At 36.6% G+C, this 23653-nt stretch overlaps 2 pseudogenes; both read right to left on the bottom strand.

Moving 5' to 3' along the window:
* LOC109334965 lies at window positions 10791–15836 on the bottom strand (annotated as a pseudogene).
* LOC109334877 lies at window positions 18344–23212 on the bottom strand (annotated as a pseudogene).

The raw sequence follows: 23653 nt of genomic DNA, 5'->3' as shown, positions 1-23653 counted from the left end.
AATCAGAATCTGAACTGGAATCCTCACTTTCTTGATCTTCTTGAAATCTTGAAGTCTTGAGTGTGATTCCATTCTTGCCTGACTCTTCATTAAGTGTCAAGCGCCCTAACTCCATTTCATGTTCTTGGAGTTTCCCAAATAGAGTAGCTAATGACATGTTGTCTAAGTTCTTTGATTCCATTATCGCGGTTACCTTTGGTTCCAATCTCTAGTCAAGACACCTCAAAACTTTGTTAGACAAATCACCATTAGTAAAAGTTTTATCAAGGGCGACCAAATGCTTTACAGCATGAGTAAAACGTTTTTTCATATTACATATAGATTCATTAGGAAGCATGCAAAATAATTCGTATTCATGTGTCAGCGCATTCAGCCTGACACGCTTGACCTCGCTAGTGCCCTTGTAAGTCACTTGTAAAGTGTCCCACATCTCCTTGGCACTTTGACACTGAGATAGCCGAAAGAATTCGTCATATGATAGGGCCGATGTGATTATGTTCTTAGCGCATAAGTTATACTGAACCTTTTTGCGCTCCTTATCGATCCACAAACTTTTAGGTTTTTCTTTCGGTTCGTCATCCACTAAGTGTAGTGGGATGAAGGGCCTGTTGATTACGGATTCCCAAATATCCGAATCAATGGCCTCAATAAAAAATTTCATCCGGACTTTCCAGTAGGTGTATCCCTAGCCACTGAATACGGGAGGGCGGTTAATAGATGCGCCATCACCGCCAAAGGGGTTGGTGGAACCCATTTAATTCCCGTAGGATCACGCGTATGCGGTTGAGCTAGCACGTCGTACTAGCTCTGATAGCACTTGTTAGGTATCAGTGGTCTAGACAAACCTAGAAGGAGGGGTTGAATAGGTGTAGTTGTTATCAATTACCGCTTCTCGCACCCAAAACCCGGTTCTGGAAAACAGCTTAGGTAATTGATTAACCAGTAGGCTTAATCGATTAAAACGTATCAGAGACAGAATTTCCAGATTGGCTTCTTGCATAGAAAGTTACCAACAAACAAGCAGAGATACAATAGACATTTTTATGCACAATTAACAAGGATATGACACAATAGCAGTATGCAAAATATAAGCTTAATACACGAATTGAAATAGCTTGAATTATAAAAGAGATTGAGAGAGAACAACTTGCACAATAGGAGTTTTACAATAAAGATCAAAGACTAAAACCTAACGTACAAACCCACACTCAAGTCACAAGCCATCATGAATGTATGCGAGTTAATACAAAATACAGATTGCACGAACATGTAAGAAAGTAGGAATGAGATTTAGCACATTAAAACCACATGCAATACATCATGAACAATATCAACTAAGCATGTTAATCTCTATTTCTCACACATGCATCTCTCTTCTACCTATAATGCATTAAATCACGAAAACAATATGATCTCTAATAGTTTCTAACAATGATAAGAAATGCTACACGTTTCTGCAATGTACCAGAATTTATACAAAACGAATTTGGCTCTACAAACCGTTTTTTTAGATACACAGTTAAAATAGAAAATAGTTAAAACACAAAACAGACACGTTAATCGAATAATCCTCGGAGTTAATCGATTAACCAACATATATCAATACATGATTAAATGGTAAACTACTTATATGTTATGATTGACACTTATACATGTTTTAGCAATTATGTTATGCCTAATATGCACATATAACATGTATGATCAATGCATGAACACATAATAAAATAGATGATATGCCTCATGAATATGATATGTCAATATTTATGGCTTGTGAGACTTGCATCTAGGTTTACCTAACCTAGACTCACTAACTAAGGCACACATCCCAGACTACTTAGAATTATAACTTTATTGATATAACCTAGTCTATATATGACCCTTGAGTTCTAGGCATATTGATTGTTGAGTCATCTTCAAGCTTTTACTAACTCCTTGTCTTCATCAAAACATCGACAAAACATTGTTAGTACAATCCTTGAAACTTTGCACTTTCATTAACTCCATTTATTGACAATGCAAGGCATATATTTCTTGATTCTTGACCAAAACTAGGATAGACGTGATCAATTTTACTCCATTGAGGAGAAACTGCAGGATGTCGAAGCTTGTCATCTTTAATCCTTTCTTCACCATGCCATGTCAACTTCTTTGCATCTTTGACATTTGTATACATACGCGTGAATCTTGATTTGATGGGAAAATACCATACAACCTTTTTGGGAATTGAGTCTTCCTTCTTAGATCGTGATTCATTATATTTAGGACAAAACTTTAATGAAGCATACTCATTAAAAAATAAGATGCAATCATTTTCACAAGCATGTATCCTAGTGTAGTCCATGCCTGTGGAGCGTAACATTTGTTTTGCATCATAGGTTCAAGAAGGGAACACATTATCTTCGGCAACATATCCTTCAAACGGGTAAGCAAGTCGGTTAAACTCTTATCAGTCCATCCATTAACAGATTTCAACTTATACAACCTTGACACCGCTGCCAATCTTGTGAATTTAGTACAACCATCATATAATGGTTTCTCAGCATCATTTATCAATCGCTGAAACATCTCAGGACAATCCTGAAGATCCTCTTCGACAACGTTTTCCATTTCCTCGAAATGATCGTCTTCATATGCATTTGTGTTGTTGTCTTTCATATACATCTCATCATCACAATCCATAACGTCTCCCATCTCACCATGTCTTGTCCAACATGTTTAACTTTGATCAATACCATGACACACTAAATGACCTTTTAACTCATTTGGAGTAATTCGGTTTGAGTAACAACATCTTAAGCAAAGACATACGATTCTATTAGGGTTTTCAGCATTCTCAATTGCAAACCTAACAAACGATTTCACTCATTCTTCATACTCCTCCGTCAATCGATTGACACTCATCCATTTTCGATTAACAAAAAAATATAATGAGCATAAATTCCTAAAGCTTGGAGTTAAGCTTGCAGAGCAAATGCATTATTATGATCGGAACTCTAACTCATAATGTAAGCTAAATGAGTCGGAAACCCCAACTCAATACAAGCTAAATGAGTGAAATCACTTTCACTCATTTATAAGGAAAACATTTATAACTCAATACAAGCTAAATATAATGTAATTAAAAAATCAAATAACTATAAGAAAAAATCGCTTTCAATTCGGTGTTGAATGCGTGAATGATGATTTTGAGGTTAAACGAGTGAAGGATTTTTGAAATCGGTGTTGAATGAGTGAATGATTTTTGGTGTTGAACGAGTGAATGATGATGAGGTTGAATGATTTTCGAGGTCGATTTTGAGAGTAAATGTGTTTCACTGCTGAGTGTTGGATTGCTGATGAATGTGTGAGAATGCGATAGTATCTTCAACAACGCATAATGAAGAAGGCGTTGTCAATGATACCTAATCAACATCGCAAAATAAAGAAAACGCTATGGAAAAACTCCTCATTCAAATATGAAGGTGTGTGTAACACAACGCAATCTTAAGGAAACGATGTGGAAGATATAATAATTTTTTTACTAATTCATTTTTTTAATAAAATTCAAATTAGTAATTACGTTATGACATTCGATTAATGACAATTAATTAAATATATAGAACAATTAATAATGACAATAAATAACATTCAAACAATTAATCGATTAAGCACTGTGTTAAGCGATTAAGTACAGAGGAAATAGTTTTGATCATATCGACAATGCTTCTTACCATATGCATTGTTTTATAGCTAAAAGAGAATGAATGATAGATAAGTATTTAACATCGCTTTTTTGTTCATGCGCTGTTGAATTCAACAAAAGCAACAACATTTTTTTAGAATGCGTTGTTGAATTCAACGTAATCAACAGTGCATTGTTAAAAAAGCGTTGTTGTATCGGTATAGCAATAGCGTAATCATACAGAAGCATTGTTGAAGACCATTATTCCTAATTCTACAAAGTTACGCACACAACAGAAAATATCCTGATGCATACAGAAACAGAATATAACAATAAAATGAATGCATACAGAAACACCAAATGACAACTATATGAACACAATTGAATTTCAACTGAATTTATATATTGAACATTAATAACACTGTTTACATAGACTAAATCATATACATTACATTGAACATTAATTTAATTCCCTAAGCTACAATTTGTGCAAAACTAATCTACTATACCTATCATTTGTGAACTAAACTAAGTAGAAACTTTGACTAATATTCTCTAATCTGGTTGACTTGGTCATCTGTATATGATTTGCCAACAAACTTGATTTCATTTGTTGTCACTACTGAATTATCTCCTCCATGAATTTCAGCATGTAATAGCCGCAATCTACCTCGTTTTTTTGACAAAGGGTCTACAATTAAAATGAAGTAAACATATAAGTATAATATTAGTTGGCCATTACATATATAATTGTTTGAGATGATTTGTGTCAATACCTGTATATGAGTCCACTTGATTTTGTTGGGATTTGGTAACTTGTTTCTACCATGATTATTCAATTTGTAAACTTTCACCACACTAAACAATAAAAAAATGTACTTAATTAATAAATAATTAGGAAAGTGAAAGTGTAACTAAAAGTTTAAATGAGTAGTCCACTTACTTAGAAAACATCTTTTTCATAACATCGTAGTTGTTCATATCACCACGTGCCAACGAGTCAAAGTAGTATATTTCTTCATTGACCCGATTGATGACAACCAAAACCCAATGTTGACTAACAAAACATATGTACATGGTTAGGAAATGTTAAGAACAACAAACATACTAAAGAAAGAAATATAAAAGACAATTACAAAATGCTCACCAGATATTAAAATGTGCAAGAAATAAATCTGCATCTTTTTATGATGGATGAGATTATCTATAATTCTTTCTGTTTTTCCCCAATCTCATTTTTTTCGTGCGACATCAAAGCGGTAAGCTGTGGGGATATGAACATCAACTTTTTCTTATTTACCTTAATACAATTTTCATACGAGTACCTAATATATATAACACAAATGTTAGTTAATTATAACACACCATCATGCAAAAGTGAGAAGTTAAGAAAACACAATTTACCTTATATATATACATACAACACTTGCACCTATACAATCACGTTTATATACATTCCGGACTTCACTCATACCAACGTATTCGTCAACATTATCCCCGTAGACTTCCTTAGGAATTGATATAATTATCATATCCTCTCCCATCTTCTTTACATGCTCCATCAGCTGAGTACAATAGTTGGTAGTCTTCTTGGAGCTCACATCCCCAGTAGATGGCTTTGAGCTCACATCCCTAGAAGATGGCTTAGACTCTTGGGTGCTACTAGGGTGAAATGTACATTTTCCAGAAATATTCAATAAAAACATATCAATTATAGATCAATATATATATATATATATATATATATAATATGAGTGAGCATAAGGTGAAAAATCATACCTTAGGAGGAATTACTTGGACAAGGTCTATAGGCCAAGCCACGAAAGTGCCTATAACCCCTCCAATTGTGAAGATATCCTCATCGAGAGGAATTGGCAGCAACACATTATCATTGATTGCAATGTCAATCGATACATTCACATGATGGCGTGGGATACGTGCATTATGCAGCATAACATTGGCCAACTTGTACATTTTTCCAACACCCACTACTTGACTAGTTGGGATATCCAGGAAAAGTTTGCAAGAACGGATTCCCTATACGTAAGTTAAAACATATAATTAGTTAACGACTAAATTAAAATAAGTTAACTAAATTAAAATAAGTTAAAGAAATTACCTCAAGAATGAGAATCAGAATGGGAATGTTGTAAGGTGCAGGTGTAATGCAACTCTCATTGACGGTTGAAGGAGCAGTGTCAGCATTACTAGCTAGTCGTTTCCACTTAGCTTCCTTCGCCTTCATTGATTGCTCAAATTCGTTGAATCGTTGCATGAGGCAATCTAGTTGATTTTGAACCTGACTCATTTGGGCTTTGGTTGCACGCTTTGGATGGGGAACAAATGTTTACTGGCTAACCCCAAATCATGCACCTCAGATACGGTCAGGGTAGATTATTAGATATTTATGTAACGGCAAGTGTACCGTATCGTACAAGTAATAAATCCGGTAAAGTACCGGGATATCGTCCTTAGGGAGCGGAGTGGATTTACACTAATTCCTACAATAATCAATTGAGCAACTATGTACAAGATTTGATTGATAAATATTGCATTGGTTTTTAGAAATAATCAAATTGAATAACAATTAATATATTAAAATAAAAGGGTTGAGATCGAAACTCATCATTCTTTCCCTTTTGACATCCATGGATTCAATTCCTAATAACTGGTGAAGTTACTGATTTTGATGCACATTTTTCATAAATCAATCACATCAATCCCCTGATTCTAACATTCTTACGTAATCATTCAATTACCAATTCCTTGGATAATCAGATGATTAACTAGCATTAGAATCAAATGTAAACGTAATTCCTACATCATTATCCATCCCTAGATCAATTATGTAGCAAGAAAGATAATCCATATCCGGTATCAAGTTTAACTTCCCAGTTAAACTTGAACCTTGAATCATGACTTCATTAGCTAATTGAAATCAAGCAATAAACAAGGAATAAACTTTCCAAAACCAAACAACATTAATATAGAGTTGAATCCAAGAGTACAAAAAGTAAGAAGATTACATTTCGATTCCCAACTGGAGATCTCTAGCCGCTCATCCTATCCATTACACACTCGAAATGATAAATAATACAAGAATCAATCACTGTAGAGTCGTTCCCACAACTCCTATGACCTTTTCTAGCGTTTTTCTCTCAATCTCTTGTGTCTCTCCCCTTTTCTGCAGTTATCCTCCCCTTTTTAAATTCTGGAACCGCCCATATAATTTCCAACTCCCACATTCTCACGCAAGCGAAAGATTCTTGCTTGTGCGAGTAGTTAATGATAGCACAGGTCTGAGTGCCATGCCTGAGTGCAGCTGGGCGCGACTGACGCGCTTGGGCGCGGATTTCTCGCCCGGGCGAGAATTGGGCAGAGAGTTCAGCATTGGCCTCTTCTTAGGGTCGCTTGGGCGAGCAATCCGCGCTTGGGCGCGGCTCATCAGAGTTCCACAACTTCAATCTACTCATTTTTTTCTCCTTTTTTTCTTGTTTATTATCCTTAAACAACATAACACACATAATCTAATAACAACTGAAATTTAAACTAGGTTATCGGGGGTTACACACAATTTATATCATTTCATACACTAAGTGCCCCAAAATTCATGTATATTTCATTAACAATTTGGCATTTAACAAACTCCCCCCAACCTAGAATCTTGCTTGTCCTCAAGCAAAGTAACATAGTCTAATTCAAATCAATGTATCTAGTTTTTCAAACAATTATTCATTTAATCACGACATTGGCTAGATTCGTTCAATTACCATTCAAAAGACCTGTTTCATAAGCAATCATAGTGGACCAAGTCCAACTACTTAACAAAATGCACATGCAGATCATTGTTAAACAGAATAGCAAGAATAACTACTCAGTTCACCCAAAGGACTCTCTCAATCTCACAGGTTGTGTTTTTCGCTCATTTCTTTGCTGGACCCCTAAACAATTAGAATTTTCCTTTCAGTTCAATAAATCCATGTACACAAGTTCAAACAAGGAGGTTAAGGACTTCATCAAGGTTGTAATGAGGCTTGGCTACAAAGAATAATGGTTTTTCTAGGATTCAAAAATGAAATTAGATCATTAGTGCATACTAGCCTATTCTTCTCATGTTCCCTTTCCACTTTCTTGTAACATGTTCTTTTCAACCATTTGCCTCTCCTTCTTCAACCGACTCATTTCTTTCGAGCCTTTATTTTCTGCAAGATTCAATTTTTTTTTTCATGCTTTACTATTTAACATTTGGTTGAAGAAGGAGTCCCCTTTTTTTATTTTTATTTTTCACTATCCTTATGTTCACAACTTTCATTCATATTGCCCAAAGACTTCTATGCACTAATGATCTCTTTCCATGGATATGGGGATAGATACATTTTTAATTTGGCTCAGGTGCATAATTATCAGAAGGAAAAAAAAATCGGCTCAAAAGGGCTTCAAAAATCCAGTTTATGACTCTTTTGGGTAGGCTTTCTGGCTGTAGTTTAACTATCCTAAACTAAGCCTTAATCATTTCCATGCTATTTCATGGTTAATGACAATAAAAAATCAGGCAAAGTCCATTGGTGAGACCCAACAAAGACACTCATCTGTGTTTAGGTGCACTCTCTCACCCAGTTATAGATTTTTGTCCTTTGACTAAACTGCTCGTTATTCAACCTATTCGGTTTCTGAATGAATCAACAACCACATTCCGAAAACAGTCAAACTTAGAACCCTAATCAATCTCAATCACAAAGTCTTATCTAAGCTTTAGTTCACATGTTTCTAGAACAAATACACAATTGAACTACAATAAACACAACACATTCAAACCAGATATATTTTCATTGATTCAACTATTGCTACTTAACTTTGAAATACAAACAACATACACACCCTACACATGCATCCTAAACAAAACCTACATCCTAAACATGCATACTACATATCATTCCTAAACATAAATCCTAAAGTTATATCCTAAACTAGAACATAAATAACAATGTAATAAAAATAGGGGAACCCGTTTTTTGTGAGCTCAATACTCGTCAGAGCATCCAGTTGCCACCATCATCAGTATCCTCTTCACCATCTCCGTCTTGAGCATCATTTGCATCTTCTTGAGCATCATTTGCTCCACCTGTAGCATGTCCCGAAGTTCCTGCCCCCTCCGGAAAGGTAGGCCTGACCCCAAGCCAAGGAAACTGTTGTATAACAGTGTCAGTGGAACCCCAGAATTGGTTCCCCGGACTCAAGGATTGGAATGCAGCAAACAATCCTTGTTGTTGGAACACCTGGCCTTCTCTCAAAATTTCATTTTGCAGCTCAAGGTGCTCCATATGCATTGTGAGATTCTGAAGTTGTTCCGGAATCGAGAGCTCTGGAGGGGTGCTGAATATGGCATTGGTGGTGGCTGGGATGGTGCTGATTGATGAGGTGGTGGCGGATTTGACCCTTGGCCCTGATGTTGGCCTGACTCCTCTTTGCAGTTTTGAGTGAAATACTGCAAAGTGATAGGAGGTTTCATTTTTCCTATCCTGGTCACCTCGACACCCTATTTTACACAAAGCTCAGTGATCAAAGAAGGGAATCCCATTGTACCCTTCTTCCTAGTCCACACAACTGTTTTGTAGATCTCTTGTGCGATAATGGCAGCCACATCAATTGTCAGGTTGTCGATCACAGTGTAGAGAAGGTGGCAGTGCACTAACGGTAGAGATGACACGTGACTATTTGGAATCACGTTGTGCAGCAGAAAGATCATCCACAATTGAGCTAGTGGTGTCATGTGTTTCCGATAGATCCTTTTTGGTCGCCCTCAGCATTGGAGCTATATGATTTTTCGGGAATGCACAACTTACTAGTTGTCTTATCTAGGTTGAACCCTCCTTGAGTCGGTGTGCGGGATTTCTGGAGCATCCAATTGTATTCCTCCTGATGGTCCACTGTAATGTCATACGGGTTACCCAACAGGTCATTGATGGTATCCCTGTCAAAATGCACCATCTTGCCTCTAACCCAAGTCTTGTAAGCTAGTACTTCACCCCCTCCTCCAATGGATATGCATTGGCGTAGAATTCCCTGACGACATCTGGGTCAAATTTCTCTTTAGGGGTGGCCAGTATCCACCACTTCCGCCTATCTATTGTTGCTGTGAAGACCGGGATGTCATCTCTATTCAGGTCAATCGCCTTTCTGGCATAAATACCCAGTTGAGGAGGATGATGTAACGGTCCTCTTTGCCCTTCTTTGTGAATATGGTAGTGTTAAAGTCTGATGGGGCACGAGAGGACGATGCTCCTTTCATCTTTTTGGAGGGAGTGGGTCCTTTTTAGCAACTGTCTTTCTCCTCCTGAAATATATCAAAACCATATAACCAACTAGTGACATTACACAAACAATTAGATCAATGATTTTCCTTCCAGCTATGTCACTACTACAACCACTTAACCAACTCTAAACATATGAGTGTCACTTTGATGCATTAGATTTGGGTTTCCCCTTTTCAAACCCTAGCTTTTGTGTTTTTTTTTGAATTTTTGACACTCAGAGTTACTCCATAACAATGTAATGCAAACTAAATGACAATGTAGCATCAAGAGCGTTCCAATCTACCTAAATGTGCCTAAACAATTAAGATTTATCATAATGCATAAACACAAAGGTAATAGGTTCAAAATTGCTAAAATAACTTACATGGATCCGCTCATGATGCAAGAATGAAGTGTGTCTGCACTAGGTGATAATGAAGAAGTGAAATCAAGATTTGGAGGGGCTCCCGCGCTCTTAAGAGTATTTTTAATTTTTTGAAGGGGTGTGAGGGTATGGACCCCTCACCCCCTTTTTAAAAACTAAATCACGACTTCCACGCCCGGGCATCATTTTCTCGCCCAAGGGCGGGTTGTCGCGCTTGGGCGAAAATCTCAGAATTTTTTTGCACGTGATAGCCACGCTTGAGCGCGGATGTCGCGCTTGAGCGACAATTAGGCAGAGAGTTTAGGGGGAAAACTCTTTTTCTCGCCTGAGCGCCAGATGTCTCGCCTAGGTGCGTATCCCCAAATGTTTTTGTTTTTTTTAACACAACTGAACAACTGGATTGCCTTTCAGGTAGCGCTTGTTTAACGTCATTAGCTCGACGCCTGTTTTTCTATGCATTCTCCAAGTTGTTGATTGTGGTGAGCCGCTCGACGTCACCACCCATATACGGTTTCAGTCTTTGCCCATTGACTGTCCAACTTCGTTGAGAAGCTGGATCTTGTAGCTCGATCGCTCCATGCGATTTCACTTCCTTGATTAGAAAGGGTCCTAACCATTTGGATTTTAGCTTTCCCGGAAACAATTTCATCCGGGAGTTGAACAGAAGCACACTTTGACCCACTCAAAAATCCTTTTTGCGGATCTTCCAGTCATGATACACTTTCACCTTCTCCTTGTACAACTTGGAGGACTCATATGCATTGAATCTCATTTCTTCCAATTGTTGTAGCTGCACTTTCCTATGGTCACCTGCTGCTTTTGGGTCCAGGTTGAAGAATTTGAGTGCCCAGTATGCTTTGTGTTCGAGTTCCACTGGTAAATGACATGCTTTCCCATAGCCTAGCTGAAATGGGGATAATCCAGTAGAGGCTTTGAAAGCTATTCTATACGCCCACAGTGCATCATCTAATCGAAGAGACCAGTCCTTTCTTGTGGTTGACACAATTTTCTCCAGGATTTTCTTGATCTCTCTGTTAGATACTTCCGCTTGACCATTCGTCTGCGGATGATAAGGGGATGCAACTTTGTGTCAGACTCCATAGTGTTGAAGGACCTTCTCCAATTGTGAGTTGCAGAAGTGTGTGCCTCCATCACTGATTAGAACTCGCGGTGTGCCAAACCGAGTGAATATGTTTCTCTTTAGGAATTTAACCACGGTCTTAGCATCATCCTTTTGGGAAGCTACAGCTTCCACCCACTTGGACACATAATCCACCGCCACTAGAATATATACTTGTGAGCATGATGGTGGAAATGGTCCCATAAAATCAATTCCCCAGCAATCAAACACTTCCACTTCTTGCACATTGGTTAAGGGCATCTCATTCCTCTTGGAGATCCCGCCTGATCTCTAGCAATTATCACATTGCTGTGAATAATGATGTGCATCCTTAAACACCGAAGGCCAGTAGAAACCAAATTGTAGGACTTTTGTAGCTGTCCTTTGTCCATTAAAGTGTCCTCCGTATGGTGAACTGTGACAATGCCATAGGATACTCTTGGCTTCTTCTATGGATACAAACCTCCTCAACAATCCATCTGACCCAGTGTTAAAAAGATGAGGGTCATCCCACACAAACTGACGGGACTCTCACAAGAACTTCTTCTTTTGATGCCAAGTTAACTCCTCGGGAATTACCCCTGCAGCTTTAAAATTAGCCATGTCAGCAAACCATGGCCTTTCTTGAATGAGGAGAAGCTTCTCATAAGGGAACTCCTCCACCACCTCTGATTCCGTCACTGTTACCTCTTGATTGACCAACCTTGACAGATGATCTGCTACACAGTTTTCGCTCCCTTTTTTGTCCTTGATCACCAAGTCGAATTCCTGCAATAACAACACCCTACGCAACAATCTCTGTTTGGAATCCGATTTGGTTAGCAAATATTTAATGGCAGCTTGATCAGTAAAAATAATGACTTTAGAGCCAATCAAGTAGGATCTAAATTTTTCAATTGCATACACTATAGCTAGTAATTCTTTTTCTGTGGTGGCATAATTAATTTGTTCCTCATTTAATACTTTTCTAGCATAGTGTATAGCATGGAAAACTTTAGCCTTTCTCTGTCCTAGTACCGCCCCGACAACATAATCACTAGCACCACACATAAGTTCAAGATCACAATGCCAATCGGGTGCTACTATAACAGGAGCAAAAATTAATTTTTGCTTTAAGGTTTCAAAAGAATTTGCACACTCAGCAGCAAAATTAAAAACAATATCTGTGTTGAGAAGATTACTGAGTGGTTTTCCAATTTTGGAAAAGTCTTTTATAAACCTCCTATAAAAACCTGCATGTCCAAGGAAACTTCGAATTCCCTTGATATTGAGTGGTGGTGGGAGGTCCTTGATTACCTCAATCTTTGCTTTGTCAACTTCAATACCTCGGGAAGAGATCTTGTGACCCAAGACCACTCCCTCAGTCACCATGAAGTGACACTTCTCCCAGTTCAGTACCAGATTAGTTGTAACACATCAACTAATGAATGATGATCTGAAAACCGAGAAGTCATCCATGAAAACCTCAATACATTTTTCTACAAGATTAGAAAAAATAGCTAACATGCACCGTTGGAATGTTGCTGGTGCATTGCACAATCCAAATGACATCTTTCTGTATGCAAAGACACCAAAAGAACATGTGAAAGCTGTTTTCTCCTGATCTTGGGGATCCACAGTGATCTGGTTGTAACCAGAATACCCATCCAGAAAGCAGTAGAATGCTTGTCCAGCCAATCTCACAATCATTTGATCCATGAATGGCATAGGGAAGTGGTCTTTTCTAGTGGTCTGGTTCAACTTCCGGTAATCAATACACATGTGCCAACCAGTGACTCTTCTGGTTGGAATCAACTCATCTTTGTCATTTCTGACCACAGTTATACCCCCTTTCTTTGGGACCACTTGAACCGGACTCACTCAAGTACTATCAGATATGGGATAAATCATCCCAGCTTCCAAGAGTTTCATCACCTCCTTCTTAACCACTTCCTTCATAGTAGGATTTAGACGTCTCTGAGGTTGTGCAATTGGTTTGTAATCCACTTCCATGTGGATTTTATGCATACAATAAGATGGACTGATCCCGTGTAAATCCGTCAGTGTCCACCCTATTGCTCCTGCATTTTTCTTCAGCACCTCAATTAATTGTTGTTCTTCATCTCGTGATAAGGCACTGCTGATTATAACCGGTTTCTGACTTCCATCCTCTAGGAACACATACTTCAAATGTGAAGGAAGTAATTTTAACTCTACTTTCGGAACCTCATCTCTATTCTCTTTAACCAGTTCCTCAATGTGAATTTGCTCAGATTTACCCTTCCGAGGTGTGTCCAACTCTGCCATACATGTTTTGATCAACTTGTCTTCTTCACTACTGTTCCATTCTATCTCCCCAATCAGTACTTTCTCCAATAGGCTTCTGCTACTCAAGTGAATATTATCGAGCATCAATAAGTCCTCAATAACATCCATTCGAAAGTGGTGTTGTTTGTCTTTCGGGTGCTGCATTGCTTCAAATACACTGAAGTTCACTTCCTGATCCTGCACCCTCATCTTCAGTTTCCCATCATCAACATCAATAATGATCCTTGCAGTCTTCATAAAGGGTCTGCCCAAAATCAATGGGACCTTAGTGTCCTCATCCATATCCATGATGACAAAGTCAACAGGGAATACTGATTCATCCACCTTTACTAGAATATCCTCAACAACTCCATAAAGATACTTCACTAATCTGTCAGCGAGTTGCAGAGTCATCCTAGTAGGCTTGATTTCTAGCTCTCCAATCCTTTTCAGCATGGATAAAGGCATCAAGTTTATGCTGGCACCCAAATCAAGCAGTGCCTTTCCCACTGATAGTTCACCGATTATGACTGGTATTGTGAAGCTGCCTGAATCTTTAGTCTTTTCAGGCAAAGACTTCTGGATTATAGCACTACACCCAGCTTCCAATGTCATTGTTTCTTCTGACAACTTCCTCTTCCTTGTCAACAGATCCTTCATAAATTTTGCATAGATAGGCATCTGTTCCATTGCCTCCATGAAGGGAATGTTGATGTGTAGGTTCTTGAATATATCCAAGAACCTAGTATACTGCCTTTCCTTATCCTTTTTGGAAGGTTTATTTGGATAAGGAAGATCCTTCAACTGAGGCAGATCACTCTTCCTCTTGTCATCTTTCTCCCTTATCACATCTTCAACATTAGCTACCCCTTCCTCACTATCCACTACATCACCCTTTTTAGTTTCTCTGACTGTCTCCTGTCCTTCCTCAACCTCAGTGTCTCCCAGAAACTCTTCTTAGACCACTAGATTCTCACCAATACCCTTTACAATAACCTTGCCACTCCTTGTAGTGATGGATTTGCAATGTTCTTTGGGGTTGGTCTGGGTATTAGCGGAGAACTGTTGCCGGTCTGCATTTTGTTCTGCCATTTGCTTGGCCAATTGACCCACCTGAGTCTCCAAATTTCTGATGGATGCATCTGTATTTTTCTGATTAGCAATGGAGACTTGCATAAATATTTCTAGTGTCTCTTCCAATTTTGTCTGTCTTTCATGCAAAGGTGGATGCATACCCTGCTGGTATGATAGTTGGAATGGTGATTTCCTGTTTGATGGCCATGTTTCCTGCCTCCACCCATAGTTCTGATTCTGATTTGGATTTCCCCTCCAACTTTGTGAAAACTGATTGTTGAATGGAGGATTGTTGGGGAAATTGCCCTGTCGAGGTTGATTAGTAACGTACTAAACTTCTTCCTCTAGTGTGGTGGTAGGTATTGAGCAGTGACCAGTGGGATGTTCACCTCCACAAAACTCACATCGCAACACTTGTTGATGAATCGGAGGAGTCTATATTACATTAAGTTGCTGAGGCAGCTTAGACATCTTCTTGGTTAATGCTTCTATTTGTTGAGTCAAGATCTTGTTCTGTGCCAAGATAGCATCTGACGTTTGCAAGTCAAGTACCCTTTTCTTCCGTACTAATCTCCGATTGTGTTGCGCCTGCCTATCTGTTGATGATAAGGCAGTTATGATTCTCGTTGCTTGTTCTGCATCCACCGCCATCATTGTTCCACCCGCTGCTGCATCTAGAATCATCTTAGTTTCAGGGTTTAATCCATTACAGAAGATGTTCAACTGATCCACATCTTCAAAACAATGATTCAGGCATTTTCTGAGTAACACCTGAAAACGCTCCCAGGCTTCATAGAATGCTTCATCAGCCCCTTGCCTGAAGGTTGATATCTCAAACTTCGCATGCACATACTAAGCTAGTGGAAAGAATCTTGTTAAGAACTTTGACTCCAAGTCACTCCAACTCGTCAAGCTCTGAGTTGGATGAGACTTCAACCACTCTCTAGCTTCACCCAACAGAGAGAATGGTAATAACATCATATAAGCAGCTTCCCGTTGAGCATCATTATAACCCATTATGGTCACCAATTCATAGAAATTATCGAGATGTGCATAAGGGTCTTCATAGTCTTTCCCCGTAAACTAGTGAGCACTGAACAAATTCAGATAGGCGGGCTTGATCTCCACAGTCCTATCCGTGTGTGGGATCACGATGCTTGAGTAGTGCCTTGGGCCCTGGTACATGGTATTAGGGTGTTCAAATCCAGACTGGTCCAACAATAAAACCGAAAACCGGTCCAAAATAGACCGAAACCGCAAAAACCGAATGCATTTGGATCGTGTTGGACTTATTTTTTAGAGACCGATTGGTCCGGTCCGGATTTTGGTTTCACCTCTTGGATCCAGACCGGACCGAAATAGTATGTAAAGTTTAAGTGTGTAATACTTTTAAGTGTCTTCCAAACTTAATCTTAAGTTGCAACTCCAAAATTGTACCTATATTTTATTTGTTATACTCTATAACACACACTTATATATATATGTTGTTATGTTTTAAATCATATTGATTATATTTGATACACTTTTTTAGAACTTAAACCAATCCTACAACCAAATAAAGAAGATTCAAGTGTTATTCTGACTAGGTGTTTTATTATCAATTTTATTGTTGTGAAAACATTATTGTTATTAATCATCGGTGAAATATTGTAATTGTTAAAATTACGTTACCGATGCTCATATTATTGTTATTGATATCTTGTTGTTTTGTTGTCTTGTTATTATTGAGATATTGTTGTTGTTATTACTATTTTTTACTTTTATTATTATTTTCTTATTGTTTATTACTATTTTAATATGTTGTTTACTTATACTATTGTTGCACACATTTTAATGTTGTTTCAATGTTGTTGAACACTATTTTTATTGTTGTTTTATGCTTAATATTTAGTCATTTTATGATTTTTTAATATAAGTGCAATTTTAATATTTTATAAAAAAAAACAGATCCAAACCGAACCGAAACCGCATATTATATTTGGATCGGACATCTTAATATAAACAGACCAGACCGATCCAAACCGCATGTTAATTACATGTTTGGATCAGATCATTTTTTGCTTAAAAACCGATCCAAATGGACCGCGAACACCCCTAGTTAGTCCTATTCTAATTATTAACTTCTTACTCAAGTAATTTTGAAACTATGAAGAATTCCATTTCGATTGACTGAGGCTCTGAATCTTCAGACTGTTCAGAGCTACACTGTGCTTCCTCAATGCCTTCTTTCTTCTTTTCTTTCGCTTTCTTACGATTACTCTTTGCTGACTTCTCAATCTCAGGATTGTACTCTAATTGCTTGTTAGTAGCTTTACCTCGCAAAAGAATAAATAAGAAAACTATGGAAAAAGTTAGCACAAGGATTAGCTATACAAAAATATAAAATTAAAGAATAACTATGTGCAAATCTCAATTAAATTTATAAAGAATTAATATAAATCGCTCGATGCTCCCAGGCAGTGGCGCCAAAAACTTGTTAGATATTTATGTAACGGCAAGTGTACTGTATCGTACAAGTAATAAAGTCGGTAAAGTACCGGGATATCATCCTCAGGGAGCGGAGTGGATTTACACTAATTCCTACAATAATCAATTGAGCAACTATGTACAAGATTTGATTGATAAATTTTGCATTGGTGTTTAGAAATAATCAAATTGAATAACAATTGAATATATTAAAATAAAAGGGTTGAGATCGAAACTCATCATTCTTTCCCTTTTGACATCCATTGATTCAATTCCTAATAACTAGTGAAGTTACTGATTTTGATGCACATTTTTCATAAATCAATCACATCAATCCCCTGATTCTAACATTCTTAGGTAATCATTCAATTACCAATTCCTTGGATAATCAGATGAATAACTAGCATTAGAATCAAATGTAAACGCAATTCATACATCATTGTCCATCCCTAGATCAATTATGTAGCAAGAAAGATAATCCATATCCGGTATCAAGTTTAACTTCCCAGTAAACTTGAACCTTGAATCATGACTTCAATAGCTAATTGAAATCAAACAATAAACAAGGAATAAACTTTCCAATACCAAACAACATTAATATAGAATTGAATCCAGGAGTACAAAAAGTAAGAAGATTACATTTTGATTCCCAACTAGAGATCTCTAGCCGCTCATCCTATCCTTTACACACTCGAAATGATAAATAATACAAGAATCAATCACTGTAGAGTCGTTCCCACAAATCCTATGACCTTTTCTAGCGTTTTTTCTCTCATTCTCGTGTGTCTCTCCCCTTTTATGCAGTTATCCTCCCCTTTTTAAATTCTGGAACCGCCCATATAATTCCCAACTCCCACATTCTCGCCCAAGCGAAAGATTCTCGCTTGGAGGAGCAGTTAATGATAACACATGTCTGAGTGCCATGCCTGAGCGCAGATGGGCGCGACTGACGCGCTTGGGTGTGGATTTCTCGCCCGGGCGAGAATTGCGCAGAGAGTTCAGCATTGGCCTCTTCTTGGGGTCACTTGGCCGAGCAGTCCGCGCTTGGGCGCGGGTCATCAGAGTTCCACAACTTCAATCTGCTCATTTTTTCTCCTTTTTTTCTTGTTTATTATCCTGAAACAACATAACACACGTAATCTAATAACAACTGAAATTTAAACTAGGTTATCGGGGGTTACACATAATGTATATCATTTCATACACTAAGTGCCCCAAAATTTATGTATATTTCATTAACAATTTGGCACTTAACATAGATAGGCACTCCTAGTGTCTTGTCAACTATTATGTGACTATCCGAGTTTGCCTTCTTTTCTTTTAGGACAACCTGACAAATTAAGAAAAAACATAATGTTAATTAATCACATTTTGATAAATAAATTATGAAAATTAAGTATAATTAAAAAATAGGAGAACTTGCAACACGTCTTGCCGCTTCTTGAACTTCCTCATTGTCGATGATACCGTCCTTGTTCTTATGGGCACCCACCCATAGACCATTGAGTTCTACTCCATGTGGAGTCATAGGTGTATCGCTTTTGTTCTTCAACTAACAAAACATAACCAATAATAATGTAATTAGATATATATGCATACAAAACATAACCAATAATATACAAATTAACAATACTTACAATTCTTTCCTTGATTCCTCTATACCCCGCTCGAGAAGCTCGACATGGATATAAAGGCTGGGATGCCCTCTTCCGATTTTCATTACTTAATTTCTGAAACAATAAACAACATTAATATCAACAATCATATACAAAAGCATATATACAAAAGTCAATACAAAGAATATGATTTTACCAAGAAAGACTCATCTTGTGTGTATAGGGTGAAAACATATCCTCTTCATCAACGATATTTGCATATTTAGTTGGAGATTTTAGGTTGACATTGCCATCAGCATCTCTGGGTAATTTTTCGGCATCAGTTCGAAATTGTCGGAGAGCCTTGCCAGCCGATTTAAAGATATAATCCTTATGCTCCTCACCAACATCAAAAGTTGCCTGAAATAAAAACACATATACATGATATATTGCATGCAAACACATGTATATACGTATATTGCATGAAAACATAACACATATACATACATTGCATGAAAACACAAAAACACAAAAACTGAAAAAATAAACTTACTATTATTTCATTCCAAATACACTCTTTCACGGAATTCCCTACATCACTCCATCTGTTGAAGGTTAGCTTCACATTCTACCTAATAACAACATCAATGTAGCTTACCAATGCGTTGCTACCCTTCGAGTTTAATGGTTGGCCTTTAGAGTTCCATTGAACTTCTATCTTCACATCCTTACTTCTTGACCGAATGACATTCTTCATTGAAGTCATTCCACTTGGAGGTCATTTTTGAGCAACGATTTGCTTGTCTTGTGGAGTTGGTGAAGTTTCGTCACCACTATGAGATACATGATCGCCACTTTGAGAGGCCATTGGTGAATTTTTTTCACTTTATGATAGTATGAGGGTTTGCTGAGAGTGTGAGGATTTCTTTTCGAGTAAGTTTGAGAGCGTAGAGGAAACAATTCATGTTTTAGATATTTAAACTGTAGTAACAATTTAATAGCGCATATTAACGATAGCGATGTTATATTGACCTCTTCAACAATGCATATTAATGGTAGCGCTGTTGTATTGACATCTTCAATAACGCATATTAACGATTGCGTTGTTGTTGTGTATCCAACTGTACACTACTCATTTTATAAACACGACCTCTTCCACAATGCATATTTAACGTAGCACTATTGTATCAACATCTTCAACAACACATATTAAGGATTCTGTTGTTGTTGCGTATCCAACTGTTTACTATTTATTTTCATTAACACATCAACAGCGCTACCGAGATGTAGCGTTGTTGAATAGATTCTAATTGACAATATTATCTGAATTATGCGTTGTTGAATAGAATCTAATTGACAGCGCAGTGGTAATTAGGCGTTGCTAAACTAAACTCATTTTCCCAACTAACAGTGTATTAGTAGTTATGCGCTGTTAAATTAACATTTTACATAACTGGAAAATATTTATACAACATGAATTTATATAAATTAACATGAAATTGCCATGAAGTAGATTATTACTATATAATTGTGTTTATTAATACGAAACTGAAAAAAATATTAAACATTATGTTTTGTTAATTTTTTTGTATTTATTAAGTATTGTTAATTTGTTTATTATGTTTATTAATATAGAATAGCAAAAGTATTAAAGAAAATAATCATTCACATAATTAACAAAAATAGAAATTAACATCCCAAAATAATTGTTTTATTATTCAAATTATTCATTCAGAGAGGCAAAATACATTATAATGACCTAAATGATTTGATACATATGAATATAATGAACTAAATGATTTGGCAGATGAAGAATACAATGAAAATGATTTCAATGAAGGAAATAATTTTTTCCTCGACTCCTCTATACAAAACTTCATTGATCTAAGACCGTTTTGAAAAATGAAAGAGCTGTATGAATTAAATAATTCATTGATCTGGGTCCTTTTTTCTTCTACACAAATCTTGTATAACAGTTCATTGATTTCCTTTTAAAATATGGATCCTTTTACAATGAAGGAAATAAATGAACTTAAGGAATTGTTGCAGATGATGAAGAAAAATAATTCATTGATCCCCCTTCTCCTTTTATTTCGGTTCAATTGAAAGAGATCAATGAACTAAATCTTCATCTCACGCAAATCTCATATAACAGCCAATTTCCTTCTGAAATATGGGACCGTTTTGAAAATTGAAAGAGCTTAATGAACTAAACTCAATACTTTACAAATTAATATTGTCCACAATTACAAATGAAATCAATTGAAGATGAAGAAAATTAATTCATTGATCTCCTTTCCTTTTATTTCCTTTCAATTGCAAATGAAAGAGATCAATCAATTAAATCTTCATCTCACGCAAATCTTGTATGAAGCCACCTTCATTCTTAAATCTGGGTCCTTTTGAAAAATCAAAAGTTGTTAAAGACCTCATTGACTTGATTCTGAAATAGAAACACAATTTTTTCCTCGACTCCTCTATACAAATCTGGGTGTTTTTTCTCTTTTTCACTCTTTGCAGTATTGCTCTTTGTTTTACTACTTTGTGTTTTCTTCCTCCTATCTTCATGAACATACTCTTATAGAAACACATACTTTTAGCTGACTGGTGAAATATAACATTGAGTGAACCACAATATTTATAGATGAGCAACCATTAATATTTCAACAAACGAAGAGACGTATAACCACTCAACCATTAATATTTCAACAACCAAGAAATGCATAACCACTTAAACATTAATATTTCAACAAATGAAGAGACACATAACTACTCCACCATTAATTTCTCGGACACTTAAAAAGTCGTAAAACATCAACATCGAATAATTAAGCAAGCGTTGTTACTATGTAATCTTCAACATCGCTTCCTTAAATATGTGTTGTTGCATATATTCACATAAACAATACTTTCTATCAAACGCGCTGTTAAAAATAAATCATTTAAGCCAGCGCTAACGTTACTGATGTTTAATAGCGCATTGTCGAGAATGTGCTGTTGAAGTTACACAAATTGACAGCACATGCTTTATTATGCGATGTTGATGTTCTTCTGCCTCATTTTTAACAGCGTCGTTCAAAATTATGCTATTGAATGACTGTTGTTTATTACGATATCTAGCATTGTGTCATAACAAATATCTTCAAATTTTCTCTCATATCAAATGCCTACAATTTGTTTTTCTAACTTGATCTCCTAGTCATAATTATTCAACTATATTATTTCCACTTATACCATCAATGTTTAGAACTTTTGATACAAAGGTTATACTAGGTCAGAACACTATTGCGATTTTAACAGAAAAATAGAAGAGTGTATAGAATGCATATTTTGATTGAATTGAAAAATGATACAAGAGAGTGTTATTTATATACAATGCCTTGTAAAACAAGCAATGCAACTAACCTAACTAACTCTCTATCAAACTAATAAACACATGTTGTAAAACAATTTTTAACATGTGTTAAATGTGTAAAACGTGCCAATTACAAGAATTGTTCAACCAAGGCTTCGCTTGATTTTATAACCAGTTAATTGATTAACTATAGTATTAATCGATTAAATGTTATTGATGTTGTCTTAACTTCCTTTACCTTTTCATCAGAATTAGCATTGAATCCAACAACAAGAGTTCCTTTAATGATATTGACCCCATTATTTACATAACATCCCTTATAGAATGTAGCAATATGAGATGTGAAAAGTCGTGGCATACACCAAGGCTCTTGGTAGACCGTGGTAACATCAAAATTGTTGAGTTTCAAAACAACACTAATCTCCAGACCAATGTATCCACCACCCACAACCACAACTTTCTCGTTCTTCTTTCCTTTGATTTCCTCATACAATTTGTCGACATCGTCAACCTCTCACGTAAAAGATGTTTTTGGCATCTGCTCCTTGTACACCAAAATTTGTTAGCCTTATAACTGTTGATCCAGTTACAATAACCAAATTCTGGTAATTGAATGTTTCTCTTCCTGCACTGGTTAGAGATTTTGCAGTAAGGTCTACTTTTACTATTTCTGTATTAAGAATTAGCTCTATGCCTTTCTCTGCGTACCACTCAGGAAGCAATCTCTCTCCCCCACTTTCAACACAAACATGAAACCCAAGAAGTCTAGAAAGAGAATCTAGGAAAAGGTATACCTTGCTTAGAGCAGGACGTTCGTATTGAGCTACCGCTTCTTTGGATATGAGTGCCAGCTCCCCAGGCTTAAGTCCATGTTTGGAAAACTCCCTTCCTATATAACTAGCAGAAAATCCTCCACCGAGAATAACGTACTTAAAGGGCTTTGCCATTGAAACAAAACTCATTTCTTGTTATTGGTTTAGGTCTGAGTGTGTGTGATAACAAACAATTGTTTGACCTTTGTTGAGTTTGGTTTCAACACTTATACATACAACTCTTGGATTTCTTGTTCTTGCAAACTCTTAGCTTTCTTCTCCTCTTCTTCTTCCCTTGTGCTGTGAAATTCGGCCTTGGTTCACCGGATTGAATCTTGGAAGAGAAAGATAATAATTTTAGAGAATATGCAGTGGTGACCAAAGCCTTCAAGATGAAGGCTCGAATACCATATTGTGATTTTAACAGAAAAATAGAAGAGTGTATAGAATGTATATTTTGATTGAATTGTAAAATGATACAAGAAAGTGTTGTTTATATACAATGCCTTGTAAAGAAAGCAATGCAACTAACCTAACTAACTCTCTAACAAACTAATAAACACATGTTGTAAAACAATTTTAACATGTGTTAAATGTGTAAAATGT

This window comes from Lupinus angustifolius, chromosome LG01, assembly GCF_001865875.1.
Source record: "Lupinus angustifolius cultivar Tanjil chromosome LG01, LupAngTanjil_v1.0, whole genome shotgun sequence".
NCBI classification, from domain to species: Eukaryota; Viridiplantae; Streptophyta; class Magnoliopsida; order Fabales; family Fabaceae; genus Lupinus; species Lupinus angustifolius.
Note: the sequence above shows the minus strand (reverse complement) of the source record. Positions and strands in the feature narration are given on the sequence as shown.